The sequence below is a fragment of the Centroberyx affinis genome, unplaced genomic scaffold (assembly GCF_046629955.1).
Source record: "Centroberyx affinis isolate AG114_WGS23_722 - 3 ecotype Tasmania unplaced genomic scaffold, CSIRO-AGI_Caff_v1 ptg003328l_1, whole genome shotgun sequence".
Classification (NCBI taxonomy): domain Eukaryota; kingdom Metazoa; phylum Chordata; class Actinopteri; order Beryciformes; family Berycidae; genus Centroberyx; species Centroberyx affinis.
The window spans coordinates 242,584-249,721 of record NW_027281329.1 but is presented as its reverse complement, the minus strand read 5'-3'; positions in this window follow the sequence as shown (position 1 = coordinate 249,721).

Genomic DNA, 7,138 nt, shown 5'->3' with positions numbered 1-7,138 from the left:
CAATTGAACTCCAATGACCTGGCATAGACTTTTAAAACCAGCAGTGCTTTGTGCAGCGTCATATTGGATTGAGCGGGATTACCTTTCGACCTCTACCATGTGGGAAAGGAACCAAAGTATAAAATATAAAGTATAAGTTTAGATTGACTGAGCTGTAGAGTAAAGCAGCAGGGGGAGGCATTGTCAGACAGGTCGTCAATAGACACCCTTGGCATGTGAACAGGACCCCCGCTGCCACATAGGACCTAAAGCTGACCCCGTCTCTGTTTTCCCAAATCTGTTCCTCTGTGACTTGGTGTAAGCCTTCGAACAGCATTCCTGTGTGTGTATGTGTGTGTGTGTGTGTGTGTATTATCATAGCTGGACACCTGCTGTTTCCAGCTGCATGTCCCCACATGGCTCACAGAAAGAGACTGTGAGGCTCTCAACTCACAGCGGAACTTGATGGGACAGGGTCGGCCAGATGTGTCACGTGTTTTGCCCTCACCTCAGTCCTTGCCAACTGTGCTTATCTTATCCGAAGAGGAAAATTCTATTTAAGCCCTTTCTCCTATAAGTTTCTATGTATACCATTCATCAGCCTCACACGCAAATGTCATTTAGCTTCTCACATCTGCCTTGGCTTGTTCTAAAAATCCCTCAGTGACAACCAATGAAGCTCTTCGACTCGATAATGTTTGTCCTGAGAAACCCATCGGGACATTTTCTTTTGAGGGAGGATGATGAGTTCATGTACTGTATCATCTCCTGTCAATAAAGGAAGCGCTTGATTCCAAAATGCAATATCACCATATCACCACCCAATGTTCATTGCACAATACTCAAAACAAATAAAAATGACTAGATCCTCTGAAATGGTTCTGTGGGCTCAAGATAACGTCAGTAATGGCCTATTCATTAGTGAGTTTTACAATTCTGTTGCCAGAGTAGAGGGTCAAAAATGTGGTAACGCTTTATTTTACAGCACGCTAATTACGGTGTAACTAGTTTGTAATTATGGGGTACTAATGAAATAACAATGCTGTAGTTACAGGGTAACAAAACAACAAGTCTGGGAATTAAGGGGTAACACTTTTGTAATTATGAGAGATTTATAAGGTAGTTATGGTGTAACTATTTTTGTAATTACTGCATATTAAAAATTAATTATAGGGTACAATAATATAATTAGGGAGGACAAAACAAATGTTATCGGTGCTTAAAAGTTCATGCACTTGGAAAAGGCCATTGTAAAGTGCTACCCATGTTTCTATTAACTACATGGGTTGCATGATGCGCAGGTTGTTCTAGAAAAAATAAATTCTACACCTGAAAAGCTGAATTAAAGATGAATAACTTTTCTTTTTATTTTCCTAAAGTATCCCCTCAGATATGATAGTAGGTAGTAGTAATAGGTAATAGTAATGTATAGTAGTAATAGTAGTAGGTACTAGTAAGATTAGAGTGAACTAACTTGTGGCTTAAAACAGTTGAAAGTGCAATAGGAATTAGCAGTTAATGTTTTCCACATAAAAGATACGGTATCTTAATACAAATTCTGAATATTCAGTTATGTGTTTTTTAATCATGTGTAGTTTATAAAGTTTATAAATGTACCAAGCAAGACATCTCTGTCATCAATCAATCGCATCTGTCATCGTCTACTGGGACCTGAGCTTCATTTGATGAATCATAATGCAGCTGGACAGAATGCAGCAGAGTTCATAGATTTAGAATGTCAGTGTCATAAAGGAGCGACTGACCTGAAGACAGACTCACAGTTTCATCTCTGATCGATGTTCACCTGCAAATTGAGAGAGAAAACTCACGTTGCATTCATTTGGAGAAACATCAACAATATCTACCTTTTAGAAAGGAAAACATGGAGAGTGATTTCCATCTTGGGAAGCCACATGTATTTATAATTTTATTATTTAAAAGGAAAATATTAATACAGAGGATTGAGACAAGAGACTGACAGTCAGGAAAGAGTAGTTTGTGTTGAAGGATTTGCCTTTGTGTCCAGTTCTTCCTTCCTGTTGTTGATTTACATGGTAAATTGACAGTTAGATTTGTTGTTGAAACAAAACTATGATGAAAGGCATAAGATGAAGCTATGATGAAGCATGCTGACCTTGAATGAAGCTACATCAGGTGGCCTCATGGTTATTTGATTATTAAGATGTTGCCATTGCATTTCTTTCAGCATGCATGCAAATGGTCGCTCGACTCAATGCCCTGTGTGGAATTAGAAAATATACTGTATGTTGGCCATTAACATTTTCTATATCTCTGTTACTAACAATATAATCAATATTTATTCTAAATATGGCTTTTTTTCACTGAGTCCACTTTGCTTTAATATACCACTTGTTTTCTGTAAAAAAAATAAATAAAGAAAAAATAAAGAAAATGAAAACACCTTGATCTAACATTGAGGGGATTCTGCTGAATCTGATGTTAACATACTACATTTGGCTAACAAACTAGCCTTCTATTTCACCTCCCTGAATGTTTCACTGTTGATAGAGCGGGCCGTAAGAGTTAGGTTTTGTGTTTCATTACATTTCAGAAGGAATGGTTATGCATAATTTTGTTGTTGAGGTCATGTAAGTTATTAAATCATATGGTAAGGGGCTGGGAGAACCATAGACATCTCATGCCTCAGGTTGAGCTTGTTAGCTGGTGCTCACCAGAGACAAAGGGCCACTAATTTCACCACACTGCTGGTTGCGGCAAGATGAAATCCTTCTGGATACTCAATACTAGAATTATGGACACTTGATTGAGCCCCAGTCCTATCCTAGAGATTGACCAAACAGGTAAAGATGTAAAAGCTCTAAAGGGAGCCAATTTTTCTTTTCTGTCTTAATTCTGTTCTATTCTTTTCACAATAAAAGCCCTTGCCCATCATTCAGCAGGGAAGTACATGGCTTGTTTCCAGATGTATGAGTATTGCACAACCAGACTGCCCTTACCATTTGATGATTTCACATAATGATGATGATGATTTCAACTGATCTCTTAGTTTATTTGAGGACACTTTTGCTTGTTTTTCAGTACCTGTATGTATTTCATGTGTGTATGTGTGCACATGTACAAACTCACATTCTCTGTGTCTGCATCTAGGTACATTCTCTATATTTATCTGCCAAATCTGTGTCTCTCTTTGTGGCTGTGCTGGCTTTGAGCTGCAGCCTCTCTGATCCTTTGTTACTGCAATGAAAGCGTGTCACCCTCTTCACAGTGTCGGGACAGTCACTTTCGTTCTCAATGTGACTTGGCAGACTGAGAGATTGGTGCACTTAATGCCACTTTTGACAGACATTTCACGGACACATAGAACGTGATAACCATCAGAATGCCTTTTGTAAGTCACAAGGAGACATTTTATGAGGATGCAATGTGGTGATTTGAATGATAATACATTGAGAATAATGATAACGTATTATTTTGCTGTCAGGCCAGGCGTTGGAAAGACTTGCCTGAGGAGCTAAGGTTGGCAGAGTCATTCAGTCATTTATTTATTTATTTATTTTTAAACAGGGACCATGTACATTAATTGATCCGAGGGTACATGTGCCAGTGTTAGCCAACTGGTTAATTTTCAACTCTAGTCTCTATAGCCAGATGTTATTGGCCAGGAACTGTAATTAAAAGCACATAAAAAACACAACATACAATCATCTGTACAGTACAGATAGACAGACAGGAGAAATATGAGACCAAAAAAAAAAAAAAATGAGGAGAAAAATAAGATAACGAATTAGTGTTGCCCTGAAAAAGGGTTAGGATTCATGTTGACAAGCTTGATTAGAAATGAACCATTTATTTAGACTATGTTTAAATATGTTGTTTGATTGCGTATGGGTGTATTCCAAAGATGTGCGGCTCTCACTGAGAAAGCTGACTGACCAAAAGAGCTTTTTCTGAATGGAATGATGCAGTCACCTCTCAATATACTGTAGATCTAGTAGACCTGCTACCATGTGAATTCTGCTTAATGAAATCAATCTAGGTGGGGCTAAACCATGAAAAACAAGCATTATCCCAACTCATAAGATCATCAAGAGTCAGTATCGTCGTCTTCTTCATCTTATCACTCTTCTTCATCAGAACACTTGTCAAACCTTATCTTTGGCTGAATAAAAGCCAAAGATCATAGTAAGGTTTGAGAATGTGAACCATTGTTGCATTGTTTGTTATTTATTTCCTATTTGTCTTATCCCTATGGCTGGACCTATGCTGCTATACTATGTCAATTGTTCATATTTATTTTCATTGGTTGTGAAGTACTTTGTAAGTTTGGTTTTGAAAAGTGTGTATAAACAAATAAATAAATAAATAAATAATATTTAGACCGAGAATGCATTAAGTGTGGCAGTATGAAAATTATCCACATAATCCAGTTCTTTCAAAATTCATTGACATTTATTGACACTGTCATTGTTATTGTCTTACTTTCTTACCTTGAAAGATGAAGGCTTTGCCCTCAAATTAACACATAGAATGCACAGAAGGGTTCAGGCTAAATAGAAAATAGATATAGCAATGTAAATGTGAACCCATCCATTTCCAATGCGTATTAAAATGCTGTGTGATTTTGCATGGGTAGCCATGTTTAGCGGATATATAATGAGCCTGTGATTTATACAAATGGATCTCACAACGCAGTTTGAAGGTCAGATTTTCTTACTGAGAGATGTATTCTGTTGGGAGGAGCTTGTGCAACCAGCTGAGCATGAATGTATTCAATTTACACATTCACTCCCAGCTGAAGCCTATCCATCCCAGAGAATCTCAGATGTTATGGTCAGTGTGGCCAATATGGCCCATAACAGCCTCCTCTGTGAGTACAAGAACCAAGCCATGTTCGCATCACAATCATCTCATTATCATGTGGTGTTGGCAAAAGTTATTTTGACCTGGTCAACTAGGGCAAAGTCAGGGCCTTTACAGTGTGATCACAATGAATGGGATCAAATGGACCAGTTCGACAGTAAGAGGGAATTTTTATTGGCAGAAAAAGACATTCAGCATGGAATATCACAGCATCATTTCTGGCAAGTGTTTCAAAAGATTGGAAATTTCTTGCAAAGGATTTACTGACACCAGTTTGTGCTTAGAATCAAACTGTCCACTTAATCTGCATTTGCAGATTTAATTTCTTTGCTAAGCTTTGCTAAACCCATTCTTTGTAGAATGAATGCGTGGTTGAAATAGAATCGTAATCACTTCGTTTGCATATAGTAATATTATTGTTATTATTATTATTATTATTATTAGTAGTAGTAGTAGTAGTAGTAATGTTGTTATTATTAGTAGTAGTATTACTGCAGTCTATACACATCTCTCCTCATGGCATTATCGCAATGGAATTACTCATTCAACAACAACAACAGCATCATTAAAAAGAAACATGATTAGCATTATCTTTACAAGGACCAACAACAGCAAAAACCCAAGGGCTGCATGGAGCCCGGTCAGAATGGTAAGTCAATGTTGCTTCCTCTCATTAGTGCTGTCCGAGGTCAGGAGTCGGTATGAAAAGAGAAAACAGAGAGACAGGTAAACAGGTCTAGAGTTAGCACAGGTCAAAGGTTACAGCAAAACACATTCTAGCAGCCAGGATGTTTGCTGTTTTGATCATCAATCATGCATGATAAGTATCTAATTCCAGTGTGTTTACTCCCAGTAAATACAGTCATACAGTCATATTCTCCCATGAAGGATTAAACAAATACCATTGCAGAGACTCTTACTGCTGTGATTCCTTTACTTTGTTAGTCCAGTGTTAAAATACAGTCGTTTTTGGTCTGACTTGTAAGAATGGTTTAATGAGGATATCATATGGAGACAGACAGCTAGCTCCTAATTATAGCCTAATTGAGAGTTTGACTGTGTGCCTTTTAGAGAGGGCTCATTGATCTCTTCCGTTGACATGGTGTTTCTCACAAGAATCAAGCTTTCTTTACGGCTCCGCGGTTGCTACAGAGTTACAGAGGTCTCCGCTTAATCAGACGAACGAGCCGAACCGTCTGCACTTCCTTCCCTCTCTGATGATAATTGAACAATCCAAGCCTTGCATTAATTGTCGTTATCTCAGGACTACACAAGTAGTATTCACATTCTTGCCATAGGGAGCTTTGCCATTGATTAAGGTGCTTTGTTGTTCTCATCAGCTGTTTAAGGTGCAGGATCAAATTCAAGTGCATGTCTTATTATGTTGATGTGCATAATATCCCAACACAACAATAAGACAATGTTGATCGTCCCCAGTACATTCACTCATTCATTTAATAAGAATATTCTTTTCATAGTTGGATTTGTTATGTTTCCCAGGTAGTTTATATTTTGTGATTGATTTTTTTTATTTTTACCTCTAATACATAAAATTGCAATTTTCTATCAGTTATGAGAGTCTCTAAGCTTTGTCATACAGTACTGTATGGTAGACATTCAAAAATGTTGTGACTCCTAGATGTCCCTTAAAACCCCTGAATTAAAGTTTCAAATCAGCTCAGGCATCAGTAGCATCCACATTACACAAAGGAGCTGAACAGAAACATACAAAGACCGCCAGTTCTATTGAGGGCCAGCCTGTGGGGGATCGATCAATGGTTTCTCACTAAAGGCCATGTCTTACAGTCCCCTTATGGGCAAGCTCAGCTCTGTGTTTATTGTGATGGATAAATCAGTGGAAGTCCCAATGGATGGTTCTTGCTGAATAGGACGACAGTAACTGAAGACGCTCAGACAGACAACATGGTTCATTCAGGCTTCATCACAGCCAACTAATGCCAGGTTTTTATTTTTCAATCAGTTACTTTCATTGTTTTATCCAAGAATGTAATGAAGGAGATTGGGACTAAGACAGTGTGATAATGCTCTAGAAACTAATTCACCCTCTTCACATGTCTCAACTATCCTGGGGCTCGGCTGATATACTGTATAAGGGAAAACATGGAAATATGGATCAGTCTGGCTGAACTAGCATGCTTGTTATCATTTCACTGCAGTATTTGGAGGACATTGTGAAGCGGCACATGAGAGGGGGTTAACCTTTACAGTGCTAAATTATGCAGATGCAAGATTGGCCAGCCACTCCCATGTGAACATTTCCCATGACGAGGGGGGATAATATGTTGTCTCAACATGA